Source organism: Rhea americana, unplaced genomic scaffold (assembly GCF_003343005.1).
Source record: "Rhea americana isolate MKP2758 unplaced genomic scaffold, rheAme1 scaffold_269, whole genome shotgun sequence".
In the NCBI taxonomy this organism is placed as follows: Eukaryota; Metazoa; Chordata; class Aves; order Rheiformes; family Rheidae; genus Rhea; species Rhea americana.
This window is the reverse complement of record NW_028186389.1, coordinates 142,488-166,878: the sequence shown is the minus strand read 5'-3', so window position 1 is coordinate 166,878 and position 24,391 is coordinate 142,488. Positions and strand designations below refer to the sequence as shown.

At 36.5% G+C, this 24,391-nt stretch overlaps 1 protein-coding gene across 1 annotated transcript in view; it reads left to right on the top strand.

Annotated features, from left to right (window-relative positions):
• The window catches only part of WDR33 (WD repeat domain 33), a 68,822-nt gene that overhangs the window by 24,953 nt on the left and 19,478 nt on the right, over window positions 1-24,391 (top strand). The gene's annotated exons all lie outside the window — the stretch shown is intronic.

Here is a 24,391-nt window from a genome sequence, read left to right as displayed (position 1 = left end):
GGAAGGGATAATTTACATGGGATGGGTTTTTTTAAGGTTTTGCTGGAATTCTTTCAGCTGTCTGCAAGAGCAGTTTCAGTAGTTAAAGCTATTAATATGTGGGCTGCATGAGAAATACACTGGCTCACCGTATTTTTTTTTTTTTTTTTTTTTTCGCCGAAACCAACGAAATAGAACATCCTGTATTGCTTTTTGTAATGCCAGAAGTTCTGGATCTTTTTTCTTTAACCTAGCTCAGCTTGGCTGCCCAAGCTTTTCACTGATGTTTTTGTTTGTTTTTGAGGTTTTTTGTGTTGTTGTTGCTTTGCTGCTGTTTTTACTACTGCTGACTTACAGGGCATATTAGTGGTGTATGTGTGTGTTTTAATCCTTCCCTTTTTTATATTTTGTGTTAAAGTACCTGCAAATCAATCAGGCCCTTTTTTAACATCATGAAGTAAGATGAAAATTCTTATTTCTTGGGAGATCATCTTTAAGCGAGTTATCTTGGAAGGTTTTGAAAGCAAGGGAAAGAAAGTGGCATCAACTTATCTGATAGTTACTTACCTGTTCCACTTCTCAATGCCGTTGTTGGCATTCTTTTCCTGAAGTAAAGCTACTATCCTCAGAAATCTGCACCAGTAGTTTCTGCTTATGTTAATTTCTGTGGCCTTGCTATCTTAAAAGGATGGAGATGAGTCAGGTTTGGTGTGTTTGTTACAATGCACTGTTAGGAATCAAACTGTTGTTAAAACATAAATGTTTCCATTAAAATAACTAGGCATGAAAAGCAGTCTATAGAATAGCAATATGTTTACATTTTGTTAGAATCTATGACTCAAAGACATTTCTAATAGTGGCACTTAATATCAGGTCTTCAGTCTAAACAATTACAGTTTAGAAAAATTAACTTTTTTAGAAAACAAAACAGTTTGTTTAAAAAAAAAAGTTAATGCCAGGACTCATGTAAATAGCCCCCATTTCTGTAAGAGCATTCATATTGATGTTTTTAATAATATTAGCTACATCTGAAATAGTTCTGCAAAAATATTTTCAGAAGGAGTTTGGCGTCCCTTTATTTTTTATTAAGAAATTAAGGAAATTGATAATATAGCTGATGTCCTTGAATCTATGGGTGTTGGTTCTGGGTTAATCTATTATTTGAGACATTTTGAGAAGATTATTAGCAAACAAATGATTTCTAAACTTATTACAGCATGCAGTCATTGCTCAGGATGTTACAAATATGTTTTAAAGATTGCTATTTCCACTTTCATTCCTTCTTCCTCTCAACAGTTCACCCCCCACACCCACCCACAAAGTAGTAAAAATGTGTGTTTGGGAGGACTGCAAGGTTAAGAGTCAAGATTTTATAGTCTAGGTTAGCTGTATGTTCCCAGGACTTTGGAGGCTGCCTGGTTTAACTATGTCTTTTGGGGAAGATGAATCTTCTTGGCTTTCTTAAGGATGGTGGTGGAGGGCTTATTTCTGTTTACTGGCTGTAATATAGAACACTAAACTAAACTATCTTCCAGCCAACATGACATTTGGCAAATGTTTTAGGTTGAAAACAGTCACAATTTCTTTACATTCTGTCTAGATTTAAGATTTGCAGGTTACAGGAGCATGTAGTTTCTTAGCAATACATGATTTAGTCTAAGGAAAAGTGTTTTGCGTGTATCTTTAGTAACACTGTTTTGACTGGAATTTCCAAGTCAGGCATGAGATGAGTCCAGAAACTCATCAGTTCAAAAATACCATGTGTATATGCAGATGTGTGCTGGAAGTCACTCCAATCATGGTAAATCATACCATTTCTCATCCTCTCAAGTCCTGAAAGGCATACCTCAAGAGCTAGTCTTACTGAAACAACTCTGATTTCTCCCCCCCCCCCTTTTTCTTTCTTCTACTCTATTTCATGGTATTCATTAGGGGATAAAATATCGTGAAGTGCCTTAGGTGTTTGTATACTCGAAGCTTTTCATGGGAAGGTGGTGAGATCTCTTCAAAGTTTATTTCATGTCCAGTTCTGTGGTCAACTAGCAGATTTTATACTTTAATTTAGAGGAGATGTGATCACTGGTTAAAAGAAAACTGAGAGCCAGAACTAAGTCATGTTCCATGCTACAGCATATTCAGCGTGGCAGAAATCTAGTATGTATGTACTTCAGTTTGCTTCTCTGTTTTGAAATCCACATTACTCTTAGTCTTTGAAACAATAGAAATCTTACTTCTAAAACTTGCCTTTTTTAGACATGTAGTTGAACTCTACATTGGATAATTTAAAAGAAAAAAAATCTTTGCTATTTCCATCTTTTTTCCCTTTTTTTTGTGAGATCCTTTTTTTGATTGTTCAGTAGGAGAAGACAACCCTAGAAATTCAAGAAACGTATGTATGCTGGTACGGTCTTTTTTGTAAGCAGGTGTAATATCTAAATTTTTGGGGTTTTCCATGTGCATGTTTCTTCTGTGCTGTTAGGATTTCAGATACATCCCTTGTCTTTTAGTCTTTTGATGCATTCCTACATGACTGAATGTTAGAAGGACTTTTCTTTAAAGCAAAAGCCCAAGATGAGATGCAGCCTGGCCAATGCTGGCTGACACCAGCCATGTCAATCTAGAGGGGACAAGTCTTTGAATTTTTGAACTTAAAAGACAAGCTATTTTGAAATGCTAGTATTTTATTGATTAAATCCCCTTTCTTTAATGGTTTTAGTATGCTGACCTATGTTCCACGCCTCTGATCTTGGCGAATCTTAATTGCCAAAGCAAAGTTGGAGAGTGAGGGTAAATTACAGCTAAGGTTTTTGAGTACTGTTGTACTCAAGATGGTTGTGCATCAAACTTCTCATGTATTTTAGTCACAAACTAAGGAAGTCATTGGGATGTTTATACTGAACTTACTGGCTTTTTCGCTTCACTTAAAGGTCAGATGACTCTTGCTTTGAAGTGCACGTCAATCTGATTCACTATTCCAGTGATGCAGGAGCCCTTTTGCGTGCATGGTGCTAGCCTTGGTACTTCCTTTTTGGGAGTTGCATGCGCAGTGCTAATTGTGCTGCTAGCATTCACATTCTAATTTAATTAGAAAAGCTCTCTGGTGACTTTATAATACTGTGTTTGAAATCTTATATATGATTTCTAGCTTCACCAGTGGAAGTTATCGAGCAAAATATTTTTTCCTGGTGCCTTTCTCTGTGCTTTTCTTAGATTCAAGTAGCACTAGGAACTTGGAATGTGAATGTCTATACACTTTCTTGAAATGCAGAGTTCATAGCGCTTCAGTCATTCTGCCGCTTGGTATTGGCATTCTGTGTGTATAACCCACACATCAGACTGGGAGAATCTAGTCTCTTTCTGCATGAAGCTCCTAAAATAGGTGCACTTGTGGTCTAGCATCTCAATTTTATTCCTGAACATAACTTTCAAGGCTGTAATATTTTGTCTTCCTCTGAATAGGAAATTTTACTTGAGATGGAATTTGTTAACCTGTAGTTCTGTTCATATTAAAACAGAAAAAAATCCATCTAATAGTTGATAAACTTTCTTGCTAGGTTGGCTTCTGTCAGGTTTTATTCGTGAAGTGTTCTGGACTGGCCAAAACCCCCCACTTACTTTGATCAACTATATATAAGCTCCTTGACTTCTGTGACCAAACGGTGACAGAGAGGGAGGGTAGCTTCATGGTATAGTTGCAAAATAATTTTGCTCTGCTCCCTAAAACAGTGCCAGGAGATCAGAGGCTTTTGGGAATTGGCTGCCTCTGATATCCCTAAAAGCATTTGGTTTATATTGCAGTTTTATTCTGAGTTAGAATACTATGTCTAAACCAGAATATGTTTTATGTAATTCTGATTCTCATCTAGAATCCCATATTTAAAAAAAATCCTAAAAATTTAATAACTAAGAATATATAGAATTCTCAAAGAATTAATAAAATAGATCATGAGTCATGAGTCAAAGTACTGTGCTTTAAAAAAAGTTCTGGCAGACACTTCCGTCAATGCTTTCTGTAAGACAAGAATAAAGGGGCACTGAGTATGAATGAGATTATTTCAGTGGGTCAACTTAATTTTTTTTTCTCTCTGAAAAATATTCTGAAAAGCTAATATTAACATAATCTGTCACATGGAGTCCAAGGACAAATTTTACACACAGAAAAGCTAATACTTGCTAATAAATCTGTTCTGCTCTGCTTGGAATATTGAAAAGCCCCAGTGCTTCAAGGGAGAGCCAGCTCATAATGCTGCTGGATAGAAGATACTTCCTTCAGAAGTTACATGTTTGCCTTGTTAGGGCATCTTGTTTCCTTTTGTGTGTTTGATAATTGCAAATGGTAGATCAGTCCTGGCATAGGTGAAGATATCCTTCTGTACAGTTTGTTAGCATAAATATTTCAGTAGTGAGAAATTTAATTCTTGTGGCTATGTGCAGAAGTGACCTTACTATGTCACAACACTGGGCAGAGTGTTCAAGATGATCAAGATCACATTGTCATCAAGAACCATTGATGCAGGAGTGAGCTTTGTCCTGAAGCCCTGTTCGTCACTGAGAGAGGAGAAACGTGATCTAAAGCAGATTATACTGATCTTAATGAAAAAAAAAAAGTACTGTTAATAAGATAATACTAGTCTTCCTTTTCCAGTGCAAGTAGAGTAGTTGTAAAGGATGCGGATTATATCCATTAATAATGGAAGCTTCTGTCTGTCTACTCACCAGTATTTGTGTAAAAGGTTCTCAGCAGAAACAAAATGCCTGTGACATAATATTTCTGGTCTGGAGTTAGTCTTGTGTGAATGATGATAACCTGTTGTCTTTCATAAAATCTTAGGGAGATAAGTACTCAGAATTGGGCACTTCATTTCATTATGGAATCTTTCAGTCTGACGTCCTAGTTCCTATTTGAGTGTCACCAGAAATGTGCTATTTCTGAATAAAAAAAAAAAAAATCCTTGGTGAACATAGATCCATGCCAGTCCCTAGAAGCATTCCATGCAGACTTCCTGACTACAATTTTCCTTTGTGTGGGTATTAAGAGGACTGCTTTCCCCTCTGCTTCTAGTCACTATATTCAAAAGCTTTCGTGCATCTAAGTAAGCACAGACTTTGCAAAGCATTTGATATTCCCATTTGCACCTTTTCAAGCTATTTCCTTTCCCACCGTTTCAGTTCTTCATGCTTGGATTATTTCCTGTAATAGATATGTTTAGCTCTGAATAATATTTTGGTATTATTAACGAGACATTTTATGTCAAGTTTTACTGCATAAATAGCATTGCAGTTTTTATACTTAAGGTTACAGGTTCATATGGACAGCCAGACACTAGGAGGTAAGGAGGTAGTGTACAGATGGTTTTCCCTAAATTAAAGTGGTATTTCTTTCTCTCTTCCATTGCTGCTTGTCCTTACCTTTTCATGAGATTGATGGTCCTACTCATCTCACATGTTGCATTTGTAAGAAGACAACAGAGTCAAAGAGTCGCAAAGAAACTGGGAACGTAGAGTTATGTAGCCAGTTGGGCGAAAGGGTTGAAAAGGAACCTTAAAAAAGGTGAGAGGCGGATCACTAGAAATGTGAAGGATAGCAAATAAGAAAGTGAGAAGGCTGCATAAGTGTGAGGCAACTTAAAATAAGGAGAGACGATGTATCGATTGAGGAAATATAGTAGCCATGTGAAAAAGGAGATGGGAATGAAGTGGCAGAAACTAGTGGCAGAAAGGGAGAATTTACCCTGCTGACAGTGGTGCGACCGACCAGGGCAAGGGGGAACACTGGAGCAGCCAGAAGAGGCTGTGCTTGTACTGTTGAGTGAGGTGCTTGGGAGCTGTTGTGATTAGACACGAGTGGACCGTATGTAATGTATGAAGACAGTATATGTGTGTGTGTGTGTGTGTGTGGAAAATGTGGTATGCACACCCATCTAATGTACATACATTTTCCTCTAATGGCTTTTAAATTCTATACTCTAAATCCAAGTCATGATTTCTAGAGACTAAGATGCAAAGAGTTTGAGTACTGTTAAGAGCATGTTATATATTCATTCAGAAGAGGAGTACGGAGTGCTATTCTAGTGAGCTAATGATGCCATCATTCTTTCTGTATCTCGGAGAAAGCACTCTCTAAAGGTTGGTTAAAAACTCCTTGTCTATTATCAGTCCCTAAGGAATGTTATAGATCTTCATATTTGTATTTGTTTTGATTATGCTTTCTACTTAACACCTATAAAACCTAGGTCTACCTCTGGATGCTTTCAGTTAAATCCAGTAATATATTCAGTAATAATATTCAATGCAGGCACGTATGTGTTGTGCACTTCTGCAAAAAGTGATAGATGAGATTAAGCATGCAAGCACACAGTGGAAATTTATTTAGAATTCCAAAACTTTCCAAGCAACTGACAAAAAGACTGGGGTAGGAGCAAGGTGCTCCTACCAAGTTCCCAAGATCTCGAAGACCAGATTTAAAATTCCCATTCAAAAATGCTTGGGGAGCTATGATTTTGACAGCTTAAAATTGGGAAAAATAGTGTGCTTTCATAAAAAGCACACCCAGCTTTTCAGAGTGGCCTGACAGATGCATGTTTTCTATCACATGCCAAGTAGGTTTTTTCCTTGTCTTTATTTAAAATGATACCAGAAAAAAAAATTGTATGTGTTATTAAAATCTCTTAGTTTTAACTTCCATCACTTAAAAAGTCTTCCTACAATGATTAATGAAATAAAGTGATTACACTGGATAAACTTGTAGTGTAACTGGAGCTATTCCAGACCTCAACCAAGCATGAGATATGAATTGGGGAGGGAAAAAAAAAAAAAAAAAAAGTCTTTCAGATTCAGTTTTTCTTTTTTGTTTTGTTTTTTGTTATTCCTGAAGATGTTAGGGAAAATCAAGTCTTCATGTGTATAAAATAATTTTACATTTGAACATCTCTTTATAGATACTTTATTCCCTTCCTATCCTCTCCAGGATGATTCTCCTCTAGTCTATAGCTCTAGTCTATTTTTCTGTCTTAAGATAGTGTTTATAATGCCTTTGGTTACCATACCTTACTTTTATGTCTAAGCAGCTACAGTTTAAGGAAGGCATAACTCTGTTACTGTTCTCGTATTGAGAATTTACATAGCAAGACTTCCTTAGCATCCTTATTTAATACAAGGCCTACTATTCACTGAGAACTATTTTTCTTCAAAAGTTAAGGTACTTTCTAGCTTTATAAGTGATCAGCATACAGAAAGATTAAAAAATCTGGATATCTTTTAGCTCAGTGAACTGAAATATTTTGTCAGACTTTCCATGGGGAAAATTTTTGTTCAAGACTAGCATAGAATTTCAAATTACAAATTTTCCTTGGAAAACAGAAATTTTTTGAGTCCTTTTATATGTAAAGATACGTAGTTGATATATCAACTTGTGAATATGATGTATTTAGAAATCGTATTCACAGATAAGTAATTTCCTGTTTAAATATAAGTCTTCTCAAAAGTCTGAGATCACTCTTGTTTGATGTTCCAGCTGGTTGCCATGATGAACCAAATATTATGGTGAGCTTATAAATTCTAATAAGAAAAAAAAACAGTTCATCTCCTGTATTCCAGTGAAAAACATATTCAAGATGCCATTCTTACAGGGGAGGGTGTCATTTTCATGGTTTTTAGCTGTTTTTCTTAATGATGCAGTGGAACAGTGTGAGAGCTTTGCTTAATTTTAGGTATGCAGTTGTAGTCCTTGAAGGTTTTCAAAACTACACTGGATAAAGCCCTGAACAACCTGGTCTGAACTTACAACTGACTCAGTCAGTTGAGCAGGAGGTTGGACTAGAGATCTCTGAGGTCGCTTCTAACCTGAATTATCTTCTGATCTGATAATACTGAATTCCCCTCTTTTGGAACATATTGTGGGATCATCATCTTTTGATTGTTAAGATCTTGATATTTGTCTCTCTCAGGCTGATGTTTTTTTGCTTTAGGAACAAAAAATCTTAGTGATTTAATTGTTACCTTGAGCTGTACATCTGAATGTAGGGCATAAGGAACTGATCTTCAGGTGACTATCAAAAATTGCAGTAAATAAGATCAAAGATGTGATAGAAAGCTCTCTGGATCTCTGATGCTCCATCTGATCATATAGTAACAATGAGGTTAAAAATACCTATCTAGTGTGCTCTCTCTATTTATATGTGTGTATATATATATATATATTTCCCCCCCCCCTTTAATTTATATGGGTATCTCACCTTTATAATGGTACCCAGCAGCACATTTTATGGACTTATGTATTGTGCATGCAGTGTTACAAAGCCCCAAAGCATTTGCACAGTTAAAATGGATTGATAGTGTCTGCTTTAAAAGAAAAAAAGGAAGAAATACCTCTAGATACTATCTTGCTCCTTAAACTGAACCAGCCTAGGCTGCCTGCCTGCTTTGTCATTACTGTTTGTGAATACGAATTTTTCTAGATTGTGTTTCTAAATTCTCCAGAGGAGCCATAAGCAGGCTCAGCCTGTTTGTGAACACCATTCTTTATGTCTAGATGAGATGGATATTACAAAATATTTAGAACAAAACCTTGTCAACATAGGGGTGTGCACGAACAGTTAAATACACTATCTGAGGCCCTGACTGACCTTTATGTTTAAAATGAAACATTTAATGTGTTCGTGTTCTGGCATATTAGCAGAAGTCTGCACAACATTAAGTATGAATTTGAGACTGCAAATTATCTTAAAGTTAACAAAAGTTACTTTGCTTTGAAACGTGCTACCTTAAGCACTCATAAATCCAAGCAGATTTGTTCTGGTGTTTCCATTTTTCTCAAACTTCCATGTTTTTGAAGGAGTACCAGAAATCTGAAGTATTGAATTTGGAAAGTTGTCTGGATCATAGAATCATAGAATGGTAAGGTTGGAAGGGACCTCTGGAGATCATCTAGTCCAGCCCTCAGCATAGCCCTGTACAGGGATTGAACCCCTGACCTTGGCATTAGCAGCACCATGCTCTAACCAACCGAGGGATGAAGTAGAAGAACTCTTGTAGTCTTCTACAGATGAGTTCAGAAGGGAACAGCAATTCATTTCAAATCTGTGGGCATAATTCCCCTTTCTAATGTAATTAATGAGTACCAAGGAACAATTATGCATAAAAAATACTGCCTGGACACTTATCAGATGCACTAGCGCAGTGGAAAGTCTGAAATTTTTGGAAAGGTGTCTCCACTTTCTTTTCTGAAGATTGACTAGATCTGCTTGGTATGTGTTGCGGTGTTGTTACTGTTACTGCTATTTGTGCCTGGCAAGAACAACTGCTCTTTCTTATTTATGAGGATTCAGGGGGAGAATTAATACTTTTAATTAGACCAGCTGATATATCTAGAGGGAAAGGTCAGAAGAGCCATGCCAGCCTATTTTAAGTACTCAAACTTACCTATTTTAGATCAGCTGATATAGTTGGGTAATAAGATGCCATCTCTTCCCTACAAATGTTGGTCTGTGCTCTCAAACCATCACAACTACAAAAACATGTTGCTTCCTTAGCAGGAGCTCCACCCACCTTCTTAAAATAAATGTATAAGGTTCCCTCTGCTAGTGTGCACATTCTCAGAATCATTATTCTCTTACCTAGTTTACTAAATCTAGCAGTTTAGGGATATTGATAGTGTTAATGAATAGGCACTTCTGTAGATCATAGTTCTTCATTTGGAAGGCCTCATTCTCCAGAGAGTCACAAGTAGGAATATGGTGTTGAGAATAGGAATGTAAAAAGCCAAACTCACTCAGCCTACTCTTTTTTTTTTTTTTTTTTTTTTAATGTTAAATTGGTTTATGCTCTGCAGTTGTAGTCTGGAGATCTTTGGGCAAAGGTAGTTTCTTTCATACCATTTCCAGCTTATTGGGAATCTCCTTTGTTTCCAGACAAAGGAATGAAGAGAAAAGGATGATTCCTGTCATCTACACAAACATATTAGATTTGTTATTTGTGTAGTGTATATTGGTTTTGCTTACAGTTTCAGGCCAAGCTTTTACAGAAATGGAATCAAATTTTAATGCCAGTATTTAAATAATGTTAACACATTTTTTTTTTTTTAAAGTATGATGAAGGCTTTAAATAGCAGGTGCTTTTCTGCAGGCCATTTTTCTAGGGATGTAGCTACTACTTCCTTGTCAGAAGAAACATCCTGCTTGCTCAGAGGCTTTTTCACATGAAATATGCTTCTCTCTCCCGCTTTACCATTTTCTTTTTCCTGTGCCAAGGAATTCTTCAAGGAAAGTACTTTCTCCCTAAGACCGTTTCCTATGTGTGTTTTATTCAGTCTACACCTTTAGCACGAGGATTTCTATTCCTAACAGGTCTAGGTGGAAATTCTGATAATTATTAAGTCTGTCCATGTTTTGCACAATGGAGGAAGTTGCATTAGTTGTAAAGCTCCTGCAGAGCTCTGTCCTTTCAAGTAGCATCACTGGAACATCCAGCAGGCCATAGCGCTTAACTGAAATTCAAAGAAGGTCTAATAATGGCATTTTATTCCACAGAATTTATTTATTAGAAATACCAGAAGTTATTTTTAAACCCTTACAAAACATTTTATTGAACGAATTAATATGTTTTGTTCCAATAGAATTCAGTATTTGAGTAAGTTTTAATTTTTTTGCAAGTTGTCAGGATGCAAGTAAAGAGTAGGAATTAGACACGTTTTTCTGAGAAATGCCTGAAAGTCTTTCACAATCTTTTGTATCTCACAAGAATTTAATGTAAATCATATAGTAGTGATATTTGAAAGTGAGCAACTTCAGAAGTTTTTTGTTAGAGGAATTTAACATTATGTAAAGTACTGTATTAAAAAGCTGAGGAATTAATGTTGTGCTTGCTAGACAAGGAGACTATCAGAAACCATACATTTTTTTTTCCTGACATATCTGCTCTTTGCAGTTTTTGCGCTGAAGCTAGGATGCAGCAGTGAAAAGAATTCATTTTTCAATTTATTGCAGTCCATGGCTCTTTGATGCCAGTGGCTCTGAATTGGACATCTGCATAGTAGCAGCTGCTGATTTAGGGACCTTGTTCTACTTGCCAGATGTTGTATGAACCAATCTGAATAAATTATCTGATAATGAAAAGAGGTAAATGTCATAGCCCTCGAGAAAATCTGTCCTTCCCTGCAAAAGTTTCTCTTCGTTCACTCAGCAGCAGCAGACTTTTCGTAAAACAGTATGACAGATAAATCAAGCTTTTATTTTAAAACTACTAAATCTTCTCTACATGTTTCTCGGTGTGTGAAGGCAAGAATAATAGTTTTTACTGCTTAATTTGCTGCTGAATGTGTCATGTATAGCATATTTCACTGTAGACATTACGTAGTAGAACCTCTCACGTTCTCTCCTCTGCAAAGGCTGTGTTGAGGTAGAGGCACAGTCAGCCTCTTTGATGGGCCACCGTGGGGAGGTTAGGGCACTGCTCATGGAGTACAAATAATTAAAGCCAAGTCTCCAGTAGGTGAAGAATCTGTTATTCTTAAAAGCGAGTATTTCTCAGCCTGCTGTACCGTTTTCTCCAATGTAGTGCTTCTGACGCAGTTGAGCGCATTCATGACACAAGTCATTAACACTCGTAATGCTGCATCTTTTAGCAGCATGTAATTCACAGGGGAATGTGTATTTCAAAGCGAGAGACTGGCCTAATGAAGGTGTATTCTGTATACTAAAGCAATAACTGTATTTTAACTTGCACTGAAAATAAAGTGTTGACATGGGATTATAACTTCTAAAGATTCCTTTATTTTTGTTAACTTTTTAACGTTAAAAATGGTCTTTGATGCTCCTGGATACAGGGTTGCTGTATTAACAAAATATTAAAAATTAAAATGTAAAATGTGGCAGAACTGTTATCTTGCATCATTTTGCCAACAAAAATCTTTTATTTTTCAGTTTCTTCAGTGGTTGATTCTGTAACAAAGGCATGCTCTTGTATAGCATTTTCTAAAAGAGGAGTGGTGCCCTTTTCTTCAGTGACAGTCTTATTTTTTTATTTTCTTACTACCTCTCCCATAGTCCCTGACATTCTTAAGTCCAGTTTCCTAAAAGAGAAACACAGCAATTTTTCCTTCCTCAGCTTAGTGAGCTATTTCTGCACTTTATTTGAAGAGCACAGATCAGTGCCATTTGAAGGTCAGCATAGCAACCTTTTATTCATGATAACTTTGCCCTCATCATTTATGTTCATAACCTGCTTTGTTCTTCCTGTTAGTTTGTGGGCATATGCTATTTTTCCAAATGCACTGCCTTTTGCCTTCTATCTTGGATCCTTTTCTGTAGCTTATTATATGTACTGATTTATATGTTTGTGAGACTGGAAGAGTATTTTACATTACCTTCTACATTTTTTGAGTAAGATTAGAAACTTTAAAAATTGCTACAGAAGGAATTGAAAGAAATCTAAAGATTGAGAGCTTCTTTCTTAATCACATCTATGCAATAAAAGCTTGTACTCTTTTGCCTCATTTTTAAGTGGTTATGCTAGTTGGAATTTTCTATTGGTGCCCACATTTTTTACACAGCTGCTGTTGACTTTTGTGTGATCAAGGATTAGCAGATAACTTTCTCTAGTGGTATATTATAACTTAATATCTTAAAACTCATAAAAATTATGTCCCGTAGGTAAGTTGTTTATATTTTCAACTTTTATTTCTAGAATAGTTTTAACTAAAACCTCTAGCATTGATCTTTCAACCCATCTTCTTTTCTAATACTATAGGCAAGGTCAATGTTTCAGAAAAACTAAGGGTTTTTTGTTTGTTTTGTTTTTTGTCTTTGGCATTGCTGAGAAGGTAGTCTGAATTCTTCTTTTTCCCCCATAGATGCACTTACGAATATATGGACATTCTTTAATTCCCTCTTTTGTCCATATCATATGACTTTATATATTGCATAGGATTTCTGTAGATCTAATTACAGTGCAATAGTAAGTATGTTGCATTTCCTATCAGCTTTTTTATAATAATTCAAAACTTTCTAAATTTCAAAAAGTATTTAAGATTAAACATCCTACCACCTCCCTGGTGCTTATTTGGCTTGACTAACAACTTTTGAATATCCTTTAATTAGAAAATTCTCATTTTGAAAATTAGACAGTGTTTCAGGTGCTTACATGGAGGAGTAGGCAGTGATATCCAGATGTTTACTCTAGGTTTAGATGTGGCATTTTTAATTAAAGCTTTTTCTACTTCTAAGAAGAAATTTTTTTTATTCTAGTAAACTTTTTTTTTTAAGTTTGGGAAAGATGCACTCAAGTCTGTGAGAATATGCACTTAATATAGAAGTATATTTGCGATATGCTGTTATGATACTTTCTTGCAAACTGCAACAGCATTCTTTTATGCTTATTTCGGAGTTTATAACCTGCTACTACACATGCATACCTGTCTAAGTTCAAATATGAATTCAGTCATAGACTGCGTCATGGAGGGAGACAACACACTTAAATGCCGGTTATAAAATATGTATTTTTGCTGACGTTTTAAATTTCTTTGAAGTCGTTAGTGGAAAAGGTCTGACTTGCAGTAATTTCAAGAAGCGTAAGATTCAAAGAATTACTCAGGTCATCTTTATTCGATATGCTATGGTAGATTTTAATTCTTATATCTTCTAATCTTGGGGGCGAAGAATATTCCCTTAATACATTGTTACAGAAAACCTGTTTTGTACCTAATTTTTGCATGAAGAGCAAATAGTATTTTCTTTTCTGCACTTTAAATCAAATACCACTTGTTCTGTTCACCTTTATTTGTGACATTAGTAAATGACTCGAACAGCATTTTCCAGTAGTAGTTGCTAGCACTTTGTTTGGAACTCTTAAGTTGATAGTAGACTGCATGGCCTTTCTGTTTCTCATAACCACGTGTCATCTTTTACACGTTCTCCATTTTCCACTCTGATTTTGGTATATCTGAGTTATTTAAGTACACTTTGGATTGTTTTATCCCATTTCTTCCTGTTGACATCTCTCCCTTTCTTTGTTAGGTTTTATCGCACAAAACCTCCGGTAAGTTTTCAACACTGTCTTTTTTCCTGGCCCCTTTGTATGATCACTTGTGAAACGTTTTACTCTATGATCCATTCATGTGCTTGTGGTATTTAAAGCTATACGTGGGGATGCATGGTATTTTAGAGAGCCTCTTAAATATTTACACAGCCACACACGCCAAAACAGTTGCTTAATTAAGGGACCTGGTTTTAGGATTAAAACCCAAATCCTTTTATTTCTTCTCCTCCACTTAAATAAGGACTTCAGTATTACCTTTAAATCTGAGAGAGGGAGGCTTCAAAATTTGTGGCAGGAGGGAGAACTGAGTCCACAGATGATGTGATAAAGTAGAAGAGGGCAGAAAAATAAAAGGACACGTGGGCACTGACTGTGCGAGAATTAGAAATAAGGTTCTGTGATAAAATATTCCTCATTTATTTCTCTCCTGAAATGAGCTGTCCTTTACTACTTGATGGAAATTTTTGTGGAATGTGTTCTCTCTCATTTCTGTAACACTGTTCAAACTATTAGTTTGTTTCTGCACTTACAAATTTGCACTGAAAAAAAGTAATTCTTCATCTTACTGTGTTTCTTTCATCAGCCCAAATACCAGCACTGACTTAGATGTTTTTTTTAAATCTCTGTATGAAATCATGACATCTTTGTTCTGTTTTACTTCTTGGTACTCTGCCCATTTGTGGTTTTCTCTCTTCACTCCTAATTTATAGCCCTTTCATATTTTGCTAGTTTGAAAATGAGTCCCTTGCACCTGAGATGAAAACTCTCCAATCTGTTCAGCCTCATCTCTATATAGAAAGAGTAGTGCTTTGTAGCCTGGGCCAACATTGTGCTGTGCTTTCTGCCGCCAAGTGAGAATACTTTCTGCCAAGTTACTTCAGCAGACGTGCTGCTGCTTGGTTTGCTCAGTGTTGCTGATAGAGATGCAGACAAGAATCTCTGTGGCATCTTTCTGAGTATCTCTTCTTGGATCTGTTATGCATACTGAGTGTCTGGATTACTGATGGACACAAGCAAATCCTTTCCTAGAGGCTGTAAGTTTTTATTTTCCTGCTGCCCCTGGCCCAGCTACTGTTCTCTTAATCACTGGGGGCAGGTGCTCATGCAGCACTTGTCCTAAAGCCAAAGAAGATTGTTTTCTTATCTTCTGTGTTCCTCTATTTGTTGTTCCCCGGGTTAAAATGATAATGGACTCATATTTATGGGATGTTCTGTATTGGTAAACTATCAAAAATAGCTTTTATGGCTTTTTTTGGTTGACAAAGGATAATATAATTTTCCTGTAAACTTGTCCTTTCAAGTAAAAAACTAGTTGAAACAGCATTCTTTATGACTAGCAAGATCAACATGAGTGTCTTTAAAAGGAATTTGCTTGTCTGATAGAGAAGAGAGCTGATGGTACCTCCTTCCTCAATGGGATTTTTAGAAGTAGGATCCTGTCTTGTAGTCTGCACCAGAAAATCACATTGAAAGCTATTCTTCCAAGCAAGAAAGGTCATACTGACTGAAGGATCTTGATAGTCTTTCTGTGTTGGCTCTTTCAAATAAAAGAAAAAAAGGGAGAGGGGTTTACTTTGGGAGCAAAAGTATGTGATGTTATTTAAAACACTTCCTGTAACTTCATGTAACTTGTTTTGGTGGTCCAAAAAAAAACCAAACAAAAAGAAACTTAGGTTTTAGCAGCTTGTTAAGTTGGATTTCTGCTCATGTGGCCAGACAATGGTTTGAAATTCTGATTAACCTCTAAACTAAGTATTTAGACTGTACTTTTTTTCTTGCACCAGCTATAATCACCAGCAGAACTTCAATGAACACCTAATGAGATGTTTAAGGAAACAGTGATAATGAAAATGATGATGGATGGTTATTCTTAGCTTTTATAGAAGGATTTTTTTTTCTGTTCTCTGATTCGAGAACTAAGTATTCTGACTCTATAACTTACATTCTTGACCTAAGTGATAGCCAGAATACAGAGCTTAAGGCAAGCTGTTACTAAATTCTTCAGTGTCCCCTGATTTCCTTCTTTTTTTTTTTTATCTCCTTTTGCTAATTTGCCCTGCAAAATATTAGGACACACTGAGCTTTCTGTGGCAGCTTCAAGTTAAAAATGTCTAAAAACAATAGTGTATTTTTGACATTCCTTCTTTGCTTTACTTATTTCAGTGTTCACTAAAGTACCAAACTTTGTCTGGCTTTTGTGTAGTGGTGTGTTTGGCGTGGGTTAGGGCTAACGGACAGAGGCTTGCCAGAAGGCTGCAGATGGAAAGCCTGGGGTTATGGCAGTGTCCTGGCAGTAAGTGGACGTACCAGTCAACATTTGCAAGAATGGACAGTTAAACCTAGTTTGCTAAAGACGTGTTTAAAAGCACTGAAGCTACTCTAGGATCAGTGCATCTTAAAAATCACATCACTTATTAGGAGCTTGACTTAAGGCACCAGTTTTTCAAAACATTTCTTGTTTTGTTCTTGTTCCATAAAATGCAAGTATGTACTGACTGAACAATAGTCAAATATTCACTTTTGAGATAGACTCATTATAAGACTTCAAATTATTTGACATTCTGCTCAGACTAGAGGTGTCTTAGGCTCTGAGCAGACTCCAGAAATGCTTGTTTAGTTCACATTTGGAAGGCTTGACTGGAATCATTGTAATGCAAAAGCTGACACTTTCTGGGATTTGGATTTTGTTTTTGCAAACAAACATGCTGCCCAGCAAGCTGATTATATACCCAGATGATAAAGCCACAAGTCTATGGAAATTGCAGACTAATGGTTAACAAAATCACTGAATTTTTCATCTTACAAGCTTGCACTTTTTCTTTCCATGAGGACCTCCAGTTGCTCTGTTCCTGGACCTAGTTATACTCTCCCCGTTCTTTATGTGGCGGTACGTAATAATTACTGTGCCACACTAGGCTAGAGATCTGTCTTAATCTGATGGCCTGGGACAATAAACACCCTTTTGCTGCAGTGCAAGCTATTTCAGATCCAGTGGCTAGTACCAGATGTCAAAAAGAAAGATGCTAGAAACCAAGCAATAAGGAATTGTGGAACAGTTTCTCTCTGAGGAGTGTTTTTTTTGACTGCTATCAGCTGGTTATGTTATGAAGCATGAGAATTTTTCTTATAATTGTTCATTTTTTAATGTTTCTTGTATAACATTAATTTTTAATATTAAATGTAAATACCATTGTAAATAAATACTTTCTGTCAATGAATAGCAAGTGTGTTTCTGCTTTCAAAGTAGGTTGGCTAATTTTGGAACAGGAAAGAGCATCTAGTCCCAGGTACTTTACAGATAAAGTAATCAACTGAAAAAAAAGATGTTATTCTACCTTTTGTGTTTTTCAAAGCCCTCTTAATTCCCTGGCCAGTACTTGCCAAGGCATTAAAAGAAATACAAAGTGAGAATTTTGAGAAGTGTGCCCAAATACAAAGTAAAATCCAGCCTCCTTTTCATAAATATTTTAACTTGAACATGAACAGTGGTGAAAAGTTGAGTTCCTCCTTGAAGTCACTGCTACTGCTGCTCCTCCTTAGTGTATATATATTGAATGAGGTGCTGTTTGTCAGCCTTAATCTGCCATATCTTCCCCTTTTGTGCTCTGTCTGCGCTTCTTTTACTCTCATTTCTCTTGAGCTTGCTCTGAGCTTCCTGATTGCTTCCTAATTAAGATTCATAAGGACTTCTTTACTGGAAGTAATGACGACTGTATTGCACTAAGCATTATGCTGTATTTTACAGCATCATCACGTGAGTGAACTTCCTATACTAGAGATGCACTTAGTTATGCATAGATTTTTTTTTGTTGTTGATTAAGTGCGTAAAAATGACAGTGGTAAGCTATAAAACTTTAACACTGATTAATCAAAATTAGTGAAAATATATATATATATATATAATTTATTTTTATATATATATATAATATTTTTATATGCTACAATAACAATGTTGGCACTGAATCTCTGTGATCAGTCTACCTATGACTTAACTATCTCTTATGATTAGAATTTGTGAAACGCGTACCTCATTGATTTGCATATAGTTCTCATTTTGAAGAAAATTTTAAAACAACTGTTTATATGTTACAGATGATATTCCCATTATTTCCTAGTGCTGTTGCACAGCCTGCTGTTGAGTTTGTGTTGTGTCTCTATGCAACACATACAGGTAATAGCCTGTCTGGGCACAAACATTAGTAATACTCAAAAATAAATACAGAAGTTAAGAAAAAGAAAATTATCTAAAAATGAAAGGTGTGGATATATAATATAATGTGTATATATAATATTTATAATGTCTGTGGATTCTATCAGGAACATATTCTATGATACCAGACTTGACAGCACAGATCTAAAACGGTAGACACTTTCAGTTGTATAATTTTTGTTTCTGTTCAAAGCAAAGTATTTCAACTTTGGAAGTTGCTTAGCATTCTGCCATCAATGCACTGAAGAATTTACACATTCACTTAAGTTTAACGTGTGAGTAGTCCTGTTATAATGAAAGCAATACTTAAGTGCTTTGGATTGAGTTGAAAATGTTAACTAATTTTGAAGGCTGAACCCTGCATGACCCAGGGTTCCTATGCACCTACACATACATGGACCTAGCTGGTATTTTGCTCCTGTCTGTAAACTCTTACAGAAGACATTGTCAGTGAATCTCAGCAGATAGAATTCAGGTATCTGCATGCCATTGCTGGTAACTACACGTAATATATATCCAGATTTTTTTCGTGATTCTTTGCCATTATATGAGCATGCAGCTAGCATTGTGTTCAAACTTTTTTGCTATAATTTTAGATTTTTCTGTTATTCAAACTATTCACTAAGTGGTGAAAGACCTGTTGTAAAACTGGGATTAGGACAAAATCTTAAACTCATTTATGGAAACACTTTTTAGGGGCTACTTGATTTCTCATAGATGAGTCCAATTATCTGTTCTATAAGATGGAATTGGGAAAACTTCTCTCTTGTCTACCTACACCTATTTCACTAGCATTTGCTGATGTTTTTTATCTCCTGATTTCATAGTTGATAAACATGAAGAAAGATACTGTCCTGTTTTAACAGCTTTTGTTGGGAAGAAAACTTAGTGTGATTATAGAGCTGTTAAAAATAGGATTTGTAAACAAGGCTTCATTATGTCACATGCTGCTGTTCATCTAGAAAATAGCGATAGTACAGGAGATATTCCCTGTAGGTAGATTAAAGCTCTAGCAGTCTCTCCAGATGACATATTTAATAATCCTCTAGCACAGAGCTAGAAAATGAATCTGTGAGTAAATTAAGGAAAATAAAGCAAAGAGAACTTGATTTTGGGAGACGGATCTGAAAGTATTTTGGAAGCAATGTTCTTAATCCACCGAAGACCAAAAGAAGCTTTTCCCATAATTTATTATTCATCAACCTCCCATACTAAAAAGAGAAAGCATACTGTATATGTATTCAAAGAGCTCGTAGGATCGCTTTCAGGAGGCATTTAGTTCATATAAAGCAACAGGAGAAAACACTAGATCGTGGGAATCAAAATTTAGTCTTATGCTTATTTCTAACCTCATCAGCGTTAGCAAAACTGCTTCTAAGAGTTGTATCTGTATTTCTGATAGATGGGAGATACTTAGGTTCTGAATAAACTTTGCATAGGAGCAGTGAATTATTAGGGTAGTGGATAAACACCAGATAAAATTTTAAAAGCCTTCCATAAGAACAGACCTGGCAAAATAATCCAACATAACTAGCAATCTGGAAGCAACTAACAAAGTCTAAGGGAATTATGTAGAAAACCTGGAACATCTTTCTGTTAGCACGGCAGTCTTCCATCGTCTTTGATTTGCAGATCTTTTTGTCTTCTGCCTAGTGGGAGTGGAGAATCCTATATGGAGTCGAAGCCTCGTGATGCGAGGCCTGATACGTGCTTTGCAGATCCCTCGGAAGTAGTCACTGGCTTACGGAGGGGCTGCTGCTCTGAGAGGTGCTTTTTTAATCCTTTGGGTTACACGTTGTGGGAAGGTGAATGTTTTCTGTGAGGCAATGGAAGGGCTTCATCAACCAATTCAAAGGAAGTGGAGGATGCTCAGTGCCTAACTAAATGGGATCTGCATGTCCCCGTTTGAAGTAAGGTGAGAGAACTATGTGCCTTTAAAACCTAAGCAAACAGAGTTCTCTCTTAAGAAGGCAGAAGAAAGTGTTGTTGCGTTTAAGGTTTTATTTGTTCTTTAAAATACAGCTACATATATCCATTTATTTATGAATATGCATGTTATATAAAGCACAAGAAATGCTCTCTTTTATGTGAAGTACAAGGAACTATTACCTCAGTATGTGTACGTACTTTAAAAAAAAAAAAAAAAAAAAAAAAGGAGCAGAAGTGGGGGAATCATCTAGAAACTGGACAATACTGGCTATAAAATGCTCTTTCCAATTGATATGCCTTTGGAATAAGACTCATTCCTACAGGTTAGAATAGAATAGAAAAATACTGGCTACAGCAATAAACCTAATATATCTGTAAGCAGTAGTTTGCACACTGATGCAATATAAAATACTTATTTATGTTGTAGATGATAATAAAAGGTAAACAATTTAATGCTTTTTAATAGGATAGATTACATTTAGTAAGTCATATATGCAAAAAATACAGAATAAGAGAAAAACTCAAGTCCTTAATTCATGTGTGCTTTTTCAGATTTGTGCCATGCTGGAGCTCATCAAACTCTACCACACATAACCTTGTAGCTTGTTTTCCTTTTTCCAGCTGGAATTTCTCTGTGGTATCTTTAAAAGTAAGCCCTTCAAATAGGTTGGCTGGAAGTATATTTAACAAACAATATTTTATTTGTTAACTGGGTTGTGACTACAGTTACTGTGGTCAGAAATTTGTAACATGTATGAAAAGTATTATTAGAGAAATACTTATGTATCTGAACTTTTAAATGAATCTGCTTATGCTTATTTTTTATTGTATTTTTAATGCAGATTTTTAAAAGACAACAGAACTGAGAAGCGTTAGTATATTGGTTTGTGCTCAGGCACTAATTCATCATGATTTTAAATGAATTGAAATTATTAAAAATTTTTGTCTTTGGTCTTCCTATCATTCCAGTTTGTTTCTGGGCCTTCCATTACCATGATTTCCAGACAGTTCACACACTTCAATTCATTTATTCTTACAGTGGCCCTTTGAGACAGGGAAATGAGGTAACAGCTATTCTTTTCATGAACGGAGAATAAAAGGGCAGAAGGGTTAGGGCACTGTTCAGGTAGCAGCGTTCCCATCCTCGCTTGCCGGCTCTGGTCACGGATAGATCTAGGCAAAGTTGAACTCAGATACTGAGAAAAAGCTGTTTTGAGTCAGCAAATAAGCAACGCAGACTACAGAGAGTTGCATGAATTAAAGACGTCCAAACATAGTGCTTGGTGATGGGGATCCTGCACCAGAGGAGAGTCCGATTCCCAAGTCTTAGCCTAGAACTGAGAATTAAAAGAGCCAAGCTTTTTTCCCTCCGGAGCTTTATTTTAAATGCGTTTTCTGCATCATCTGTGTCAATACAGGGAGTAGTATTTAGGTCTCCTTATCAGTAGAAAGAACATAAAGCAATATATGGTGTTACTTGCTGTTTGGTGGTTGGGGTTTTTTTTTGTTTGTTTGTTTTTGTTTTGAATTTGATTATATAATACTGTTCAGTATTCTCATGTAATTCTTCTGAGTTAGGCTCTTCCTTCTTAGCCTCTTCTGACACCCTTGTTCCCCACCTCCTCACTCAGTTCTTTCCTTAGGAATGATTTATTTAAAGCCTGCTTGTTGTAGGAGAGAGTTAATTTTTCTGCTTATCTTCAAGAGCCTCGCAGCAGTGGGGAGCTATTGCGAAGTATCTATCTGCGACGATCCCACTCAGAACAGGGCTTTCCCTAAAAGATTAATCTGCTGTGGGCGGGATAGATGACTGAGCAGCCAACAGTGGAAGTTCCCAGTTTTTCCCCACTTTTGCTGTAGTCCAGAGCACACTGCCTGTACAATTGCTCTCTGCAGAAGACTTCGGTTATCTATCATTATGATAGTTTTATTCCTCAGGCTAATTTTAAGATGCTGGTGAGAGTCAAAAGCCTGCTGATAAGTAGTTAATCGTCTAGCTGCTCTGATTAGAAGTTTTGAGTGTCTTAGCGTCTTCAGATGGGCTTTTAGCATTGTGGTTCATGTGTCTGGGGTTACTATGTAATTACTTGAAACAGCCTTCTGAGAAGCATGTTGGTCTTGTACAGTCAGTTCACCATCCTTCCCTTTATGAAGCGTTTTATAGGGTGGCTGCTCCTGTTGCTCTGTTACAGAATGTGGCTCTGAACCTGGGCTGGGTGGCCCAGGCTGAGCCTTTTTTCCTCAAGGTACATACCTGGACTGATTTAACTCAGGTTAGATCTCCACAGAAGAGCCTAAATCTGGTCTTGCTCAAAATGCGCTCTTATCCAGAGACTTCCTTTCACCAGCATGACTCATTTGCAGGATGTGGTCCTGATACCCAAACAAAAAGTGGCCCTTCTTTGGAGTACTCTTGCATCAATAAGTTGCTGTTTAGGACCAACAAAATCAACGTAATTTTTGTCCATATGACTAATTTTTAGGGTTTCACTGATTTTTTTTTTTTTTTTTTTTTTTTTTTTTGATTACATTTGTTTGAGTATGGTTCAACTAGCTATTACCTCTAATGGAACCTTTCTCTATAAGGGCCTAATGTTGCCCTTGAATTAAAATCCTCTGTCTTTCCTTGGGGGCTGCAGGATAACAAGTACCTACAGAATATCATCAGTTGAAAATCTGCAAGCATGAAGCTGCCTTTCAGTATTGAGGTAGAGCATTTTTCTTTCTTACTACTGGCAGAATTGTTCCTCCCAAATAGACATTCAGACTAGACTTGCTTCACATTCAGCTGCCTACTTTAGCTGAGACATGGACTTAGAGCAAAGCCAGTGCCTTTTATTTCTTTCTGCATCAGGGGAACCAGAAAGAGAGGGAGGGGGAAAGGCATCTCAGAGGGCCCTGGTGTTGGTAAGACCACCTCATATGGGTAACATGCGAGCAGGTTTACAGTCTCAATAACTTCCCTGCTCTTCCCTGAGATCCTGCATATTCTGAGGTCAGCTCTGCCTGCTATGAGTGAGGGAGGAGAACTAGGTTCATTCACACGTACTCAGTTAGTGATTAAAGTTGCTGCCCATATACTCCCCAGAAGTAGTGTTCATGTGTTCTTGGGTCAGGAATCTCTCCTCTATCTGCCCACTATATGTATCAGAGAGAGAGAAAGTTGCACTCATTTGATGGGTGAGTACTTTAGATTTTGCTTTTATTTCTGATTCTGATTTGATTTTTCTGCAGCCTGAGGGAAAAAAAATATTAATTTTTAATATCTTGTTGAATTTAGGAGTGTATTAAGAATGCTTGTGCAACTAAGCTAAACACTCCACCTGAGAACAAAGCAGTTTCTGTAGGAACTGTCTGACCCTGACGGGAACTGTGTCTCTTTGATGGAACATCCCACCATTCCTCCATAGCATTTTATAACTTTAGTGCCTTTATGTTTTAGGCCGCCCTCCTTTTCTCATCTTGCTGTTTCTTTAGTTGCTGCATGCTATCTCACTTTTTGGCATTGACTCTCACTGTTGGCTTTCTATTGAAGTGGGCTGCTGTAGAGAGATATTGGAGAAAGAAATCATCATCATTTCTTCTCTAAATCCCTGTATTCCAGCTCAGAAACCTCCCCGTTTTGTTGTGTAGCAGAAATGAGCATTTCTTCTTGACTGATTTTTAGATCATCTGAGCAGCACAGATTCTCTGTCAAGGTCAGTTGGTCTGTTTAAAACAAAGTGATATCGTGAGGGTTTTCTTCTGACTCTTGACTGTTAGAAAAACCTGAATCTGTTTGACCTGATGGTAGGTGAATCGCATAAGATTTCTTCTCATCATATGCTAATTTAATTTGGGGGTTCGTGATTTCATTTCTCTGCTTATTTTCTGACAGGACAGCAAAAGGGTAATACTGATAGGCTGAGAGAAAAAATACATATTTGTCTTTAATTTCTAAAGTACTTCATACAAAATGAAGTGTAATGGTGTATTTTTCCTTAACGCTTCAAGAAAAATGCTTCTTCAGTGCATGTTTAAAATACTGTGTGGTAGTGTACGGTCAAAGCCTAGAAAAGTACCAGTTTCAGCAGCAACATCTTAAAGAATTTTTATTTAGGTGAAGGGAGCTTGGGATATGAGGGTGAAATCTGAAGAGAAGGTACTACTGATGATTAATGGGAAGGAATGCAGTTTAAACAGTTTGGGGGAGTTTTTATTTAGCTTGATTTTATGTTTTGTGCTCTGTGATGTTTTTCATCT